This window comes from Sorex fumeus, unplaced genomic scaffold (assembly GCF_029834395.1).
Source record: "Sorex fumeus unplaced genomic scaffold, SorFum_2.1 ptg000086l, whole genome shotgun sequence".
Lineage (NCBI taxonomy): Eukaryota > Metazoa > Chordata > Mammalia > Eulipotyphla > Soricidae > Sorex > Sorex fumeus.
In genome coordinates, this window is record NW_026606143.1 from 22,611,120 (window position 1) to 22,629,179 (window position 18,060).

The 18,060-nt window shown below is 41.3% G+C and overlaps 1 protein-coding gene across 2 annotated transcripts in view; it reads right to left on the reverse strand.

Moving 5' to 3' along the window:
- IL1RAPL1 (interleukin 1 receptor accessory protein like 1) overlaps nucleotides 1–18,060 on the reverse strand; it is a 1,428,491-nt gene that overhangs the window by 1,370,976 nt on the left and 39,455 nt on the right. Inside the window, exon 2 of one of the 2 annotated variants that reach the window (XM_056131180.1) lies at nucleotides 10,764–10,885. The exons of the other annotated variant lie outside the window; for it this stretch is intronic. The gene's annotated coding sequence lies outside the window, so the exon portion shown is untranslated. The remainder of the gene's footprint in view (nucleotides 1–10,763; nucleotides 10,886–18,060) is intronic. 2 annotated transcript variants of the gene reach the window in all.

The window sequence follows — 18,060 nt, forward strand, 5'->3', positions numbered from 1 at the left end:
ATACTTCCTGAATCCCAGATGGAATCATTACACACTTCCTTGAAGAGAGAAAAGAGCCCTTATGTGCTTAAATTATTATTAGTTGAGGGGAAAAAAGACACAACCTTGGAAGAATTTTTAATGTAATCAGAGAGCCAATGTAAAAAATTCAAAAGTAATATATCTTCAAACTCAAATGCACACATAACAACTTGAGTATATGTTAATTTAGAAGTTATTAACTCCCATTATGTTATTCAGGAACTATGTTGATTTGCTCACCATATCTGGGATTAATAGTTGGGAACCTATAAATACCAGCAGCAAAATTTTAACTTATCAAAACACAAAATGAGTTAAATGGGGATTACTCCCAAAAGCCTTTGTAGAGAATGTTCTCCTGTTGTTCATCGATTTGCTTGAGCGGGCCCAGTAATGTCTCCATTGCGAGACTTATTGTTACTGTGTTTGGCATATCGAATATGTCATGGGTAGATTGCCAGACTTTTGCTGCGCAGGCGAGATACTCTAGGTAGCTTGCCGGGCTCTTCGAGAGGGGCGGAGGAATTGAACCTGGGCCGACCAGGTCGGCCGCGTGAAAGGCAAATGCCCTACCCACTGTGCTATCGCTCCAAGAAGATATGTGAACAAGAGTAAAAAGCATGGTAAAAGAACATCTGGTGAGGGTCCTTTGTAGTAAGAATGGCCACGCTCAAACTTTTAAAGATAATGAGAAGAAGGCTGGAAAGGAGTGAAGCCTGAGCACAGTTGGGTGTGGCCCCGAAATAAAGAAAGAAGAAAGAAAAGGTTAAAAAATAAAATGGGAAGAATATGGACAGATAAACTAGATGAATGCACTAAAAGTCATATTCATTTTTATGGATCTCTTAAACCAATGTTTTCCAACCTATTGACATCTGCAAACTAGCACCGTTCTGCAGATCTGGAGTTGAAAACAGCTGTTCTAAACCTTAAAAGGAGATCTATCTGGTCATGAGATGTAACTGAACATTTACTGGAGAAAGCCCAGAAAAGAATCCTGTGCCTGAGAAGGAAGCTGTGTGAAGGGCAAACTTGCCTGAAAAGCAAGATCATGGGCACAGAGATGGCACCGTGGTAGAGCAACTGCCCTTCAAGAAGGAGGCTGTGAGTTTGATTCCTAGCACCAGCCCATGTACAACATTGCTTTTACCTTTCTCCATGCCCCAACAACTGTACAATTTCCAACACATCACACAAGCTTGCAAGCTCAGCAAGCAAGTGGGTTTGAGTACTGCAATGAAAGGTGGGAACTGCACTAGGCACAGCAGGGAAGCATGTGAGCCCCGGATAGCAGGAAAATAATGATGATGATAACAAGAATGACAGCAGGAAAAGTTCAAGTACTAATTTTTTGAATTTATGCCCGGCAAGCTACCGAGAGTATTCGATATGCCAAACACAGTAACAACAAAGTCTCCAATGGAGACGTTACTGGGCCCGCTCGAGCAAATCGACGATCAACAGGAGGGCCTTTACCTTTACCTTTACCTTTTAATTTTTTTTAAAGAAAAGGAAAGACGAACCAGAGCTAGGTGAATTCAAGACAAAGTTTCAGTGGTTCACCATACCTGCCACGCAAACAGATGCACAAACACAATCACATGGCTATGGGAATAAAGTCATGTAGAAGATTGATCTGCAGCTCCAATGCAGGTATGTGAATAACAGATATGCATATGCAAAATCATTGTAAAAGTAACCACACTTTTACCCTGTTGGCAAGCTAGTCAGTTAGCCCACCAAAGTTTCCTGGGTGCTGACAGAAGACACGAGGTTTCTGGCTCAGAGAGCAAAAGTGCCTTGTTAATCACAGAGAAAGCATTCGTACACAACGTGCCAGTTCCTGAGCCCTAATTACCACAGACTGACAAGATGCGGGCCAAATGAAATCTGTGCATGCAGTAGGCTGCATTATCAGAGAGAAACTTTGGTCATAAGGATCTAAATCTTTTCTAGTGAGCAATAAGCATCTTTGACCTTTGCTCCAAAAAGAGACATTATTTCTAGCTTCCAAGAAAATCCAGAGAGAATAGCTCAGGAGAAAAAAAAAGAAGCGAGTGGCTCTTCTTGTAGTAAATGCAGAAAGCTTAAGGCACATGGAAAATTGACTCCCACTAATCATTTGAAAGAACCTGGAGAAAAGAAGGTAGAAAGGCCATCAATACAAAAAAGAATTTAAGGAGTTGGAGAGATAGTACAGCAGGTAAGGACAGTACATAGGCAGTCCTGGCACCATGCATGGTCCCCAGTCACCACCACCAGAAATGGTCCTTGAGCATAGAGCCAGGAATGAAGCCAGGTGTACCTCCAAAACTAACAATAATAATAATAATAATAATAATAATAATAATAATGTCATGAAAAAATTTAATTTAAAATTAAAGAGATTTGGGGCTGGAGTGATAGCACAGCGGGTAGGGCATTTGCCTTGCACGCGGCCGACCGGGATTCTATTCCCAGCATCCCATATGGTCCCCTGAGCACCGCTAGGAGTGATTCCTGAGTGCAGAGCCAGGAGTAACCCCTGTACATTACCAGGTGTGACCCAAAAAACATAAATAAATAAACAAATTAAAGATATTTAGAATTTTTTAAAATTTTATTGAATTACCATGAGATACTTACAAGCTTTCATGTTTAGGTTACAATTACACAATGATCAAACACCTATCCCTCCACCAGTGCACATTCCCCACCACAAATATCCCCGGTATACCCCCCCTTTCCCACCCTCCCCCTGCCTCCATGGCAGACATGATTCCCCATAATCTCTCTCTACTATTGGGCATTATGGTTTGCAATACAGACACTGAAAGGTTATCATGTTTGGCCCTTTATCCACTATCTGCACACATCTCCCATCCCGACCAATTCCTCCAGCAATCTTTTTCTTAGTGATCCCTTCTCTATTCCAGCTTCCTTCTCCCATTTGCTCATGAGGCAGGCTTCCAGCTATGGAGCAATCTATCTGTCCCATATATCTACTATACTTAGGTGTCAGCCTCATGATATGTTGATTTATACTCCACAAATGAGTGCAGTCCTTCTATGTATGTCCCTCTCTTTCTGACTCATTTCACTTAGCATGATACTCTCCATGTCTTAGACCATCAATAGTGCAAACAAATGCCAAGACATAAGCATTAGAAGTGGGGATGGTGGAGGCTGGGGAAGGCAGGAAGGAACCCTGGGGTAATGATGGAGGGATCCTGAAGCACACTGGTACAGAGACTGGTATAGAAACTGCAACTGTAACAACAACTCTGGAAGCAGGAGATCCAAACAACAACAAACTAACTTTAAAATGTGCAGGTCAAGAAGACAGGCTGGAGAGTGGGATGGACCTTGGGGACATGGGTGGAAGGAAGTTGATACTGGTGGTGGGATTGGTGCTGGAATATTCTATGCCTGAAATTCAACTATGAGTGACTTCGTAAATCATGGCACCACACTTAAGAAAAAAATTAACAAAATGACTTCCATAGTATTGAAAACTATGATACCTCAGTTTAAAAGTCACAATCACAAATCACAAATCATCCTGTTATTCATCGATTGCCTCAAGCAGGCCCCAGTAACGTCTCCTTCATCCTAGCCCTGAGATTATATTAAAGGCTCTTTAGGAGAATGAGACCCATCATTGTTACTGGTATTTGGCATATTGGGTATGCGACGGGGAGTTCGCCAGACTCTGCAGTGTGGGCAGGCTACATTCGGTAGTCTGCCAGTTTGTCCAAAGTAGGAATGAGATAATAAGAAGTCATAATAAGATGTCCGGGAGCTGGTTTTTATAGTCTCTGAGTCTTGGCCATTGATGGGATTACACGGCGCCAGGGGGCCAGGTGGTGGGTGTGACCCCCGCCTACTGGAATTTGGAGGATCTGGGTGGAAGATGCTCGGCCCCAATTCGAGTAGGCTTGGAGATCTCGGCCCCGGAACCCGCATGGCTTTGTCCCTCTGCCAGTACCTTCATGTGTGCATAGAGTGGTCTCAGCATGGTGGTGGCTGGTCCTGGAGGTCTTCGGCTCCCAGAGCCCTGGTCGGGGCGGGGAGGAAAGCTCAACCCGCTCCCCTCCAAGGGGCCCCGGCAAGGACAGCCAGGCGCGGGGGCAGGAGACTGCACTGTTCTCTTCCGGGAGCTGGTTTTTATAGTCTCTGAGTCTTGGCCATGATGGGATTACACAGCGCCAGGGGGCCAGTTGGTGGGTGTGACCCCCGCCTACTGGAATTTGGAGGATCTGGGTGGAGGATGCTCGGCAATTTTGCAAGAAGTCAATTTTGCAAAAAGAGGATTTGGGAAAGGATAAGTTCAAAAGTGATGAGGGGACTAAAATGGAAAGGACCAAGATTTGAGAAGAAAGATGAAGGTGAGGGACTGGAGAGATAATCCTGTGGATAAAGCACGTGTCTTGAAGCAAAGCAGGTTTAATCCCCAGCACCCCATACAGTCTTGAGCACCTGCAGGAATGATCCCTGTGCACAGAAGCAAGAGTAAGCCTTGGGCACGACTGGGTGTGGCCCCAAAGGCCAAAACAAAAAGATAAAGGTGAAAGAAAAAAAAACAAAAGAAAGACATGAGAATGAAAAAGTTTGGGGATACTGCTAAATAAACTCGTTATGGGCTGGAGCAATAGCACAGCAGGTAGGGCATTTGCCTTGCACACAGCTGACTGGGGTTTGATCCCTCTGTTCCTTTCAGAGAGCCCGGCAAGCTACAGAAAGTATCCTACCCACATGGCAGAGCCTGGCAAGCTCCCCGTGTCGTATTCAATATGCCAAAAACAGTAACAAATCTCACAATGGAGGCGTTACTGGTGCCCGCTCGAGCAAATCGATGAACAAGGGGACGACAGTGCTGCAGACTCTTTACCATTGGTATGTTTTTGTTAAATTCCAAAATCACTTACTGAGCACCAACTCTGGAATTTAACCCTACCAGGAATTGTGCATATGAATACACAATAAATATGTCTTACTTCTGCCTTTGCAAAAATATACACACATACACACATGCGTGCACGCACACACACGCACACACATACGCAGAACTCATAAGCAAAATGCCTCAGTAAAGTTGGTGTTTACTAAAGTTGATCGAAAGTTGACCTCTCTGGCCCTCAGGATAACTTTTTCATACAGGAATCTTACATTGCCGATGGCTACTAAAGTTTTGAACATTAGGATGAAGTTCACTTAAACACCATGAATCTAGGGCTTACACTTTCAGACCATGTTCTCCCTCGAACACACTTGTTTCTCTCTAATGTGTCTGCTTTTCCCACTATGAAGAAGCCTGCATTCTCTCTTGAACACATTTTCTCTTTTTTGCTCTCCCTCATATCTTCTTACGCAAGTTTTGTTCAAGAAAATCTATCTTCCTTCATCCAAAAAACCTGGCAATTTAGAAAAAAATATTGCTCTGCAGTGATTTAGTAATCCAGAACAAAATAAAATAATAATATTCATAAGCTGTTTCTTTACCAGCATAATAGATGTGCAATCACATGATTTTGGAAAATACAGTATTTGAATAAATCCACTGAAGAATCACCCAATAGGTCTTACATGGATAGTTATATATTACCTTCATCGTGGACAATAAAGTATAACTTGAAAATTGGCATAAAATTCAACTTGAAAATGAATTCCACCTATCTGCAATGGTTTGATATTCCTCTGGAGATGGAAAAAGAAGTCCATAGCTACTACCATTACAGCAACATCAAAATGTGGTAAAGGTAAGGTAAAAGGTAAAGGCCCTCCCATTGATCGTTGATTTGCTCGAGCGGGCCCAGTAACGTCTCCATTGGAGACTTTGTTGTTACTGTGTTTGGCATATCGAATACTCTCGGGCTCTCCGAGAGGGGCGGATGAATCGAACTCGGGTTGGCCATGTTGGCCACTTGTAAGGCGAACGCCCTACCCGCTGTGCTAGTGAGTAGTAAAGGAGTTGGTGAACTTTTCAAAAGTAGAATGTCAAAAGGATGAAACTCATTCGTTTATGGAGTTATGGAGTATCCCTAAATTCTGGGGCAGTGGTTCTCTAAGTATGATCTGTGACTCCTGGAGATCGAAAGAACTTTTCTGGAATTATGCAAGGTCAATACTAATTTCTCTCAGAATGCTACAATATTATTTTACATTTTCACTCTCATTTTTCCAGTAGTGAACAGTGACATGCTCAGTGGTTACATGTCATGTGATACCACAACACATGGGGTCATTAACTGTATCTCTGAAGTTGTTCATAGACACAGTTATGAGAATACAGTTATGAGAATAGCTCTCCACAAAATTGTTCACAGATACCTTATGAGAACAACTGTATCTGTGAAATTGTTCATAGACACATCTCTGGGATGATAATAAACCTGCTTCTATAGATACAAGGATATTTTCAGAAATAGAAGGTTGAGAAATTATTAATTCCTGAAATGATGATCATTTGTAGTGGGCTTTTCTGGTCTTCCCTGCCCTTTGTTGTTGTTGGCATTGTGACATCGGGGATCACACACCACCTTGACCTGCGCTGGGAATTAGACTATCGCTCCTTGAGTGCATGGCCTCATGATCTCATGCCTTCAGGGCAGGTGCTGAAGTGCTGAGCCATATTCCTTAACCCATTTATTTTTATTTTTAAGTATTTTTCAACTGAGCAAATAATAGTTTTAAAAATTCTTTAGGTTTAATGTCCTGTACAATAAGTACAATGAGATACAACCCACATGAACAGAAGTTTTGGGACTCTCCGTGAATTGAAAGTGTATCAAAAGTGTCATGAATCCCAAAATGTTAAAAGTCATATTTAAGAACTGACTTTCTTATCCAAATGTTTATTGCTATTACTGACTTGTGGTAGTCCCTATCCCTAATCACGTATTGAAGCCCACCACCCCCTCCCTCAGTGTTAATGTATTGGAGACTGGGGGTTACATAGGCAAGTAAGGTTAAATGAGGTAATAAAAGAGAGTCCCTAATCCAATTCTTATTGTGTGTTTTTGTAGGAAGAGGAACTGACATCAGGGGTGCATGCAGGGAAAAGGTACCCTGAGGATAGCACTGTAGCACTGTACTCCCGTTGTTCATTGATTTGCTCGAGCGGGCTCAGTAACGTCTCCATTGTGAGACTTGTTATTATTGTGTTTGACATATCAAACACACCACGGGTGGTTTGCCACTGCAGGAGAGATACTTTCAGTGGCTTGCCAGGCTCTCTGCGAGGGGCGGAGGAATCGAACCCGGGTCGGCAAAGTGAGCCGCGTTCAAGGCAAATGCACTAACCGCTGTGCTATCGCTCCCTGAGGATACTGTGAGAAAATGTCAGCAAGTCAAAGGAGAGAGAGATTTCTGAAGAAACTATACAGGCCAGCACCTTGATCTTGGACTTCCAACTACCAGAACAGTGATGAAATTAACTTCGGTGGCTTAAGCCACTCAATCTATGGTCTTTTTATATGGCAGCCAGAGCAAACTAATACCCTTACTACTAATGATTAATAGAGTGATTACTATATGACTTGCATTGTCTTAAAAGATTTATCTGGTTTGCTTTTCTTAATAGTCAAAGAGCATACTTTGCAAGGAGTAAGAATGTCATTCCCATTTCACAAGTAATAAACTGCACAGACAGACAGTGGTAAAGTTTACAAGTGGCACCAGAAATAAATCAGTATCTTTTTAGCACATGTTCTTAACCTCCAACCTATTCTGATTATCATCACTTTACACAAACCCACAGGTACTTGGGCCCCAACGATGCCTTCAGCACAGTAGTTGGGAGAAACACTAGACCTACGACCATCAAAAGTGTCATCAACTATATAAAAATAGTGCCATCAATTCAAAAACAATGACCATTTTTATAGTGGTAGATAGAAACTGGACATTTAGAGATGGTTATAATGTTGCAAAATATTAAAATATAAAATTGTGTAGCTGGGACGTATACAATGTTATAACCCAGTGTTGTCATAATATAAACATTTTAACTTATAACTTACAATAGAGCACAGAGTCTCCTGCCCCCGGGCCTGGCTGTCCTCGTGGAGCCCCTTGCAGGGGGTGGGTTGAGTTTCCCTCCCCACCCTAAGCAGAGCTCACACAGCCAAAGACCTCCAGAACCAGCCACAACCATGCTGAGACCACTCTCCTTACTCATAAAGGTACCGGCAGAGGAACAAAGGCATGCAGGTCCCAGGGCTGAGATCTCCAAGCCTGCTCGGATTGGGGCTGAGCATCCTCCACCCAGATCCTCCAACTTCCAGTAGGCCGGGGTCACACTCACCAACTGCCACCCCCCACCCCCCCACCCCCCCATGCCATGTAATCTCATCAATGGCCAAGACCCAGAGACTATAAAACCCAGCTCCCGGAAGCATGTGGCTGCAAGCGGGGCCGTGCGACATCTTATTATCTCATTCTTACTTTGGGCAACCTGGCAGGCTACCGAATGTAACCTGCCCACACAGCAGAGTCTGGCAAACTCCCCGTGGCGTACCCAATATGCCAAATACCAGTAACGATGATGGGTCTCATTCTCCTAACCCTGAAAGAGCCTTGAATATGGCACTTTTTAAAATCTCAGGGCTAGGACGAAGGAGACATTACTGGTGCCTGCTCAAGTCAATCGACGACCAACAGGATGATGGTGATCGTGATTGTGAACTTATAATAATTTAAGATGCTAACATAACAAGAACTGGAGCCATAGCACAGTGGGTAGGGTGTTTGCCTTGCACACAGTCGACCCGGGTTGGATTCCTCTGCCCCTCTCAGAGAGCTCGGCAAGCTACCAAGAGTATCTTGCCCACATGGCAGAATCTGGCAAGCTCCCCTTGGCATATTTGATATGCAAAAAACAGTAACAACAAGTCTCACAATTTGTTATGAGATGTTACTGGTGCCTACTTGAGCAAATCGATGAACAACGGGAGGACAGTGACAGTGACAGTGACTCACATCACAATGAGAAAGAGAAGGGAAAAACGCTGCCATAATATTCTTAATTTTTGGAACAAAATCCATTCTGGCCAAACGCCCAAACACTGTAAGGCTTCAGTATCTATCTAGGAAAAGGATAGTAAATAGTAAGATGAGAAACTGGCTTTCATCTTTAACATTTTCGTTGAAAACACTAGAAACACTTGGTCATATTGAGGAACCCTGGCAGTGTGAGTTTTTCCAACCTATGGTTGGTACCACTCATATGGATTGTGTGATGCAATCTGCTTCATGTTACCATTTACCCTCTCAGCACTCATCACAATTTTTAGCGGTGGGTATATTTTTAGTAGTGGGTACATTTAATGGTGGGCATCTTATTATTACTTTGTAGCCTGCTTTATCCCTTTTGTATGTTTTTGATTCACAGCTGTTGATGCAGTCACTTCCTGTATGGGGGTTACCCATGATGGCTTCCCATCAGGTGCACTATCAATTGTTTTCATACCACTACCAAGTGAGATGATTCAGAAAGCCATGGACCCCCTCCACAAAGTAAGGGTGGAAATCAAACATGCACCCCCCTGAGCTATATGAAGGGAACATGTGCGTGTCTGCTGTTGGTCAGGAGGTTCTCTTGGGTTTGAGTCCAGCTCAATGCCACCCCCTGCCTTCATTCCAATTCTTTTTCTCTTTGGGTTTCTTCTCCCCCAAATAAATGTGCATCTAAACCCTGTCTCATCCCTGCTTATTATAGGTCCACACAGACAAAGATACCATCTATTTTGCCCACTTGGCTACCCAAAGAGGGAAAATGTTCGAATTCCATTTCATTAGCAGGCATCAGGCTTTCAGTCAATGTTTGTGAATGAGTTCATTCCTAGAAGCATCTATGGCCCCACTAAAAATTTAATGTGTAATCCCATTAGGAATTTCTTGATATTTAATAAATAATTTTATGTAGAACCTCCTATGAATATGATCAGTTGCTCCAAGAATAGCCTGAATTTTTTCAATCAACAAATGGATTCTTTAAATGTCTTAGAACAGATCAATAGCAGTAGAATAGAATAACTGAATAAGGAAGGGCAAAGAATGAGAAAGAGGGATAAATTAGGATCAGGGAACTTGGATCACAGGCCAGCAGGAGGTAATAGCAAGTTGACTCCACAGTTGTATCTGAGGCACGAAGGGAAAAAGGTAGAGAAAGGCACATAAATGTGTATGACCTGCTTTTCCCTTTTGCTGATCTCATGTCTACAGATAGACAATTATCTTCTTTTTGTAGATGATAAAACAAATCCTAGAAAGAAGCTGATCAAAAAGACTCTCTGGTTGGATTGTTGCAAAAGCTACAGCAGGATGAGAGTGGCAGAGGGAATGAATTAAGGTTTGGGGAAAGGAAATAGATACTATCTGGGTATAAATGTAGGGAGAAGGAGAAACTCAAGCAAATACCAAACCAGTAGTAGTGAAAGAAGAGGAAAAATGAAACCCCCAAAATGCGGTGCTATCACCAACTGCAAATCAGCAATAAAAAGAGAGAGAAATGTGCCTGAAAATCTATTTTCATGACATTTACCCCTCAAATTTCTATTATTGTTATCACTGATTTATTTGAAACTTCCTTGCTACATCCCCTTGCTGTTATGGTTATGTCCTTAGAATTTAAAAAAAAACTAGTTTTGTCTATTTTAAACACATCTCATAAGCGAAAAACTTTAGAAGGAAGTTTGCTGAGGAGGAGAATAATGTTTATGTGTAATGTTAAAAAAATACATTGCCATGCTGTTTAAACCTACCACACGTTGGATAGGATGACTGCAGAGGAAGCTCTTTGGCCAATTTAAAGGCTCTCCTTGCCATCCGTGCTATCGTTAAAGGGCTTCTTGGCAGCAGTGCATTTGAGGTCCAGGTGGTGTTTCTGTAATGGGCCAGAGACAGAATTTGATCTCAGAAAAATGGATGTCTATTTCGTCTTGAAAAACTGTGGATGCACATTGTTCTGGAATGCTCCCAGTCACCCTGATTATTAGATATTCCCAATTTCACATGATAGCATCCACCAGTTTTAGCTGCTCCACCTCCACTGTTTCACAGATGTAGATAATCACTGAGTTCTGGCCACTAAACTGAGTAGTAAATTCACTGTATTCTGTGTCTCCTAGGCATCTGTAGATTATATTTTAGCACATATCATATTCTATTGTGACTTTTTACAGGTCCATCTTGTTTTTTAAAGAAAGAAAAAAGGCCCGAAATGGAATCACTTACACTAATCCCCATATCACCAATATGAGATTTCATTATAGTTTCAGTTTATAATGAAATAGAATCTAAATAGAGTCTAAAATATAATCCAAGCCTAATCAATCAGGAAGACCTTGTTCAACACTAGCTAGGCAATCTGCCTTCAGATAGACCCTTGCTATCTCCTAAAGAAAACTAGCTTTGCCAAAACCAACCTGCTTCCCCCACCTCTAGTATAACTCCTTAATCATTCTCCCTTTTGCCTACGTAAGTCTTTTATTTTGTTCAGCATCTCAGAGCCTCTTCCTATTGGCTAAGTAAACTGCTGCTGGACTTGAGAGTCACTGAACACAACCATTAAGGTAGTTTACTTAGTTGAATTTTTTAACAAGATCTTTAATCTGGCATTCTGTTCATGAAGATAAGAATGGTAGAGCACAGTAAATTCTTCCATCAGCTTTTGCTCAAACGCCAACAAATGACTCAATAATCCTCTTCAAAATGGTCTTGGCTTCCTTCATGAGTTTTTTAGCACGGGAGGGTTCAGGCAGGACTAGACCAGGAAATTCTTAAAAGTCTTTTCAAGTCACAAACCTTATGTCTCCATACTAAAACAGAGTCCAAAAGTAAAGGCATGTTCTCTTTGCATACACTTCCCTTGCCCACAGTATTAAATTTGCTACTATCCTTATTCAGTGTGCTATGTGGAATAATAAGCCTGTCCTCATGATACACGGCCATTAAATTTGCTTTACAAAATAATTGCCTCTCATAGGTACTATTATCTTCTTTAAAACATAACATGCTTTTTATTTAGTAATCTCATGTTAAGAATTTTAATTTTTCATGATGAGAATTATTATTTAACCTTCACGTTTTTTCTGGACTTAGTTTTTATATAGAATGGTACCAGAAATAGAATTGACTAACAAAAATGTCCAACAATATTTAATGAATTTGAAAGAGAACAATTTCCACCCCAAAACTTGTCTCTTTGGCATATTTTAGGCTGAGTTTTGTAAGAAACTGTGAGCATAGGAAAAGTTCTGAAAACTGAGTAGAAATTCTCTGTAGTAAGAACATTTAGAGACTGAAGCGATAGCACAGTGGATAGGGCTGTCCTTGCAGGTGGTCGACCCAGGTTCGATTCCCAGCATCCCATATGGTGCTCCGAGCACAGTCAGGAGTAATTCCTGAGTGAATGAGCCAGGAATAGCCCCTGTGCATAGCGGGGTTTGACCCAAAAAGAAAAAAAAAGAGGTATTTAAATTTATGAGGAAACTCTTCATTTATAGGGCCTCACCTTCGAAGCAGTGGAGTGAGTTCAAACTCTTATGAATGCAAAAGGCAGTGATTTAAATCTGTTTAACAACCTTACCTGTATTTATCAGGCTTTGCCTGACAGCCTTCCCTAACTGGCCTCCCCTCCCCCCCAAAATAGTTTTTGCATTTAGCTGGAGATGATATTAAACGTGTAGCCTGGGCCATTTAAGTGATCAGTATTCCTGGCTCTCTCCCATGTACAGACAAGGTGTGCATGTCATTAAATGTTACTTTTATTCCATTAAATTTGATTTTTCAACCTGGGGGTTCGGCGCTGGGTCATAGTCGGTGGTATCCGTGGCTTAATCCTGGCTCTGTGCTCAGGGATCCCTCTTGGCAGTGCCGGGGCAGGCAAATATAAGCAGTTCTGGGGATCAAACCAGGCTTGGTGCATGCAATGGAGACCCATTAATCCCTGCAATGTCTGTCTGGTTCCTATCTGTCTATTTTTTAAATGAGGAAGGGGCACAACCCTAAGCACTGAAGGGTAGAAGCCAAATTATTTTTTTCCCTACTTGTTAGAGATTAAGAATGGAAAGTTTCAGTGTTAATGGTTTATTAAAGCAGCAAAGGTAAGGCTAAATACCAATATAATAAAAGTATAAAAAATAAAACTCATCTACCAGAGAGATGTGTTTGCATGGCTATGAATTCAGAGGGTTATATATTATTTGTATCTTATATCAAGATATTTGTGGTATTTATTTTGTCTTCCCGTGATGCCCAATAATAAAATCACGTTTCATGCAATTTCATGCATTTGTCTTAGAATTTCTTTAAACTGATAGAAACAATACAACAGTTAATTCTTAGATGAATAAAACTGCTTTACTTAAGAAATTAAAGGGCTCATCGGCTTAAATCTTCAGTGTTTCTTATTCTCATGAACACCTATAATGCCTAGATAATCTTTTCTGTGGTGCAATTTTCTTCATAAGTATGATGGATCAATATCCCTGTATATCAAAACAGCTGCTCCCAGAAAGAAAATTACTTGAGACAGCTTCATCATGGGAAAAGCTAAGTACATGAGGTAAACGGCAAAAAGACCACAATTCTTCACCCTTCCCTTTGCAATGTGATTTTGCAATTTCTCTCACAAAAGAGGTCAAGTCTATTTCCTTTCCCCTTGAATCTGAACTGACCTTGTGAATTATTTTGGCCAATAAATTGCAGCAGGAATCACATAATGGCAGTTCTGAGCCTAGGCCTCAAGAGATCTTGCTTGCTCCTTTCTGCCCTTTGCAGAATCCTGTAAGCATCGAGAAAATGGGTCCAGGATAGCCTACTAGATTACGAGATGCATTGGACCCAGTCAAAAGCCACTAGGTTCCCAGAAATGTGAATAAAAACAGGCAGTTTCTGCCAGCCTGCAATCAACCTGTAACTGCCTGCACCATACAGCCAAGTCCCAGAGAGACTGTTTGACCTAGCCCAAACTGTAAGAACTTCATATGAGCGTAACTCTCTCCACTGTGTGGCAGTTTGTTTGACAGCAATAGATAACCTACAAACGGCAAATGTCTGAAAGAACATCCCTAAAAACAGACTCTGAATATATGTTGCAATCCCGTCAAGTTAAGAGGGTGTTGGAGGAGTTCTTTGGCTAAAATTCAATACCAAATCCCAATTTTCCAGCATGCCACTGATCCAAGAAACTAGAAACACTTGGAGTGGCCATTCATAAAACAATGGAGGCCACACAAAAATTATTATAGTAGGGAACTAATTGAAGTCTAACATAGCAGCAGCCGAAAGAGTGGTAGCAAATAGAAACTACCGAAGCTGTGATTGTCACCAGGTAAATATTGATCAAGAAAAATGGAAACCGAAAGTGTAAAAAGCACAGGCGGAGGAGCATAGGTGTTGGTTGTGGGTTGTGCTCCCACCCTGGAGATTACTGCTTACTTTTTAGCACTATATTCAGGATGAAATGGCAGATTCTGTGAAGCTGTTAAAGCAATGTCTTAATGTTTTTGCTTTCCCAGTAGAAAGAACTTTCTATTTCAATTGCCATCCTTCAGAAGCTCTGCACTAGGGAACAGCAAAGGAGGAGTTGGGTAACCTTAACGTCGTGCACTTATTCACTACCCTCCTATTTTGTCCTTTGAAATGGAGGGTGTTGACTCCTAAAAGTAAGGGTTCAACTTACCCAAGTGAAAGCTTTTATTGTTAGCACTAGATTGAACAGTTGGGGCCATTTTTTCCAACGTTTGTGTCATACTCCTTCCCGACTCTTCCAATTCAGTGACAGAGAATCATGAACGAAGAACTATTTAAAATTCACAGCTCATAAATCTTTTGATGTCGGAACAATTCAATACCCAAACCACATAGCTGCCAACTTCCACTTTTTCACCTTTGTTCTATATTTTGATTTTGGAAGACACAAAGCTAAAAGAACATGATGTTTTTCCCAGGGAGTGGAAGAGTGTAGCATCCAAAATACAAAATAGTGGAGTCAAAGGAGTGAGCGTATGCCTCTTAGTAATCTACCTTTCCATTTTACTAAGTTACTCCATAGATTCATGAACCAAAAGTTGAGAAGAGTTAAGTATTAAGATTAGCTCCTAAGGAAGGAGAGGGCATGACTAGTCATCACTGACCAGGATTTTGGTGAAAGCAAATTTTTCAGGACAGTTGTCTAGGGTTGGGAATAATCATACCTAAAAGCTCCCCTACAATTTGAAGCTGTTATGCTAGAAATTTCCACTATTAGAATAGACTGGTGCATCACACACACACACACACACACACACACAAACACACACTTTGCTAACACCAAATAAGAGGACAGTAAAGTTGGACATCCATCCCCATTCTATTGTTGAGTCATACCCTGGCAAATTACTTAAGAAACTCAGGAGAAGGCTCTCAATTTAAGAAAGAAATTAGCTTCTGAAAGGATTATAAAATGCATATGTCTTATGTGAACATATAGGTTTTAATATATATATATGAAACCAAGTGTCATAGATAAATGCTGAAAAGAGAGCCATTGGCTGTATCTTTAAAAGTCTTTCACTTATAAAAATAAAGGATAAGAAAGTGGAGAAAATTCGACAACACATAACATCTGTCAAATTTGGGTGTCAAGATGAGTTTATTTCCATATTTTTCTTATTTTGTGCTATGTTCTAAACAGTTCATAATAGTACACATTTAGCAAAAGAGAATGATCTATATTGGTCACAACAGGATTAACTGTCTCCTAGATGTTTAATGAAAGTATAATAGCACAGCGATAGGGCATTTGCCTTGCACGCAGCCAACATGGCCGACCCCAGTTCGATTCCTCCGCCCCTCTCGGAGAGCCCGGCAAGCTACCGAGAGTATCTCGCCCACACGGCAGGGCCTGGCAAGCTCCCCGTGACGTATTCGATATGCCAAACACGGTAACAACAAAGTCTCCAATGGAGACGTTACTGGGCCCGCTCGAGCAAATCGATGATCAATGGGAGGGCCTTTACTTACTTACTTACTTACTTATAAAACATGTTGTGTGTGTGGATAGCTAGGCCTATTTTCTGGCCTACTTCTGAATTCCAGGTTTCAATGAGACATAGAAAACGGCCTTTATCTATCAGGATAATGAGTCTCCTAATTCTAACTCGAAGTATCCATATGTTCTTTGTTATGGACACAGGAATAAGAAATTATAGTATAATCATTCTCTGAATACAATAAGGCTCTATGTACTTAAAGGATAGGAGGGCAGATAGCAGGAAACTGTACTATCCTTTAAGTACAGTTTCTTACCCAATATACTTAATGCTCTCATTATCAGGATGATAACTTTGGTAGTATGACTAACTGAAATGTGAATGAATCTTCTTAATAACGGTCTAAGAATATCTATTCTATAGATGAAAAAGAGACATCCTGATTACTTCCTTTGGCTTCTTGGTCTATTTGCCATTTTACATATTTTCCACAGCGGGAAGGATCACTTGATAAGTCTGAATCTAGGACCTTCTTGCTCATAAAGCATCCCTTCCTATGACCACGCCCCCGGGGAGCCAGCTCGAGCCCTGCGCACTGGGTAGTGTGGCTTTGCTTACCCAGAGCAACAAGACACAACTTAGAAACAAGAGGCTAGCTGCCCTTCCCATGCGCTTTCTGAACACAATGGACCAGGTGAGGAGCACACAGCTGAGTGAGCAAGAGGCCGGCTGCCTTACAAATATGTAGTTTGAAGCCTTCGAAGGAACAAGGACCCAGTAGGTGGCTGATCTGCTGCCTCTCTACTCTGTGTGGGCCCTTAAATCCTTGCCTTTGAGCTCCCTAATATAGCTCTTCTAAGGGATAGCTATTTAAATAGAAAGCTCCCACTGTTTGGCAAGTCAAAAAGCATCAGTTCACTGTTCTAACAGCTCTATAGCAGCTCTGAAAACAGAGGAGATGGGTGAGCAGGAATCCCCCAAAATAGTCTATTTGATCTACCAGAAGTCACTTAGTTACAGTGCTGCAATTGAGAAGGGAAAGTCTTTCCTCTGGCCACTCCTTTTCATCATTAATATCCTCAGAGATCGCCAAGTAACAAGTTACCTTGTAGAGACTGCTTCTCGTTCACCTGCAAGTAGGACTTCCCAGTGATGCCTTCCCAGATCGGGCTATTTCTTTCTGTTCTGATGAAAGGACAGTGCAACGCTCCACAGCCAAGATGGGGGACTTGACTTCATTCATGTGACATCATTGTTGTAAAGTAAGGTTGCACAGTGGGCAAGGACTGATTTCTAAATTCTATTAGTAAGGATTTAAAAACGAAGTAAAAATGGTCGGGTTAAGTTCATTGGGGACTATGAGAGCAGCATAAGGAATTCGGGGGAAACAACATAAACAAAACATGTAAACAATTGTTAAAAGGAAGGATATAGTTAAGTACTCTGTACTGTGTCACCCGTCACAAATTCACAGCTCAGATAAGGGAAGAGAATATTGGGGTGGCAGTTAACAAATGAAAGCTCCCTGGAACTGATATCAAAAGACTTGAGGTTTGATGGAAGTGCCAAAAAGGAGTTCAGGAGGAGACTGTGTTAACTAGGGAGAAGTAAAACAGACAGAAGGATGAAATGGGTATGACCAGTGAGTATAAACAATAAAATGAGGTCCCTCTGTGGTGTATGGGCGGGGTAGGGAGGGGAGTTGTGGTTACATAAGGGTCGGGACGATTTAGACCTAGGTTTTCTAAGGAAGTTTTGACCAAAACACTAAACTTTTAGCAAGACTAATATTGTAAGAAAATATTGTAGGAAACAAGGAGATATCCTAAGTTTGGGGAATGTCTTTGGCCTTTGATGAGTAAAATGGATAGCTGGAAAGAGCAGAAATTAAAAATTGCAATATGTGTCGTCTAAAATTTGATATTTCCCATTTTGTCACGGGGTAGCAATAGAAGAAAAAAATTGACCCTAGATCTACTGTGAATATTAACAATTAACTGAAAAATATCAGAGGAGGATGAAATTCAGGATAGAGAAAAGCAAGGACAAGAAGCAAATGACATGTACAAATTTAAAAATTTGA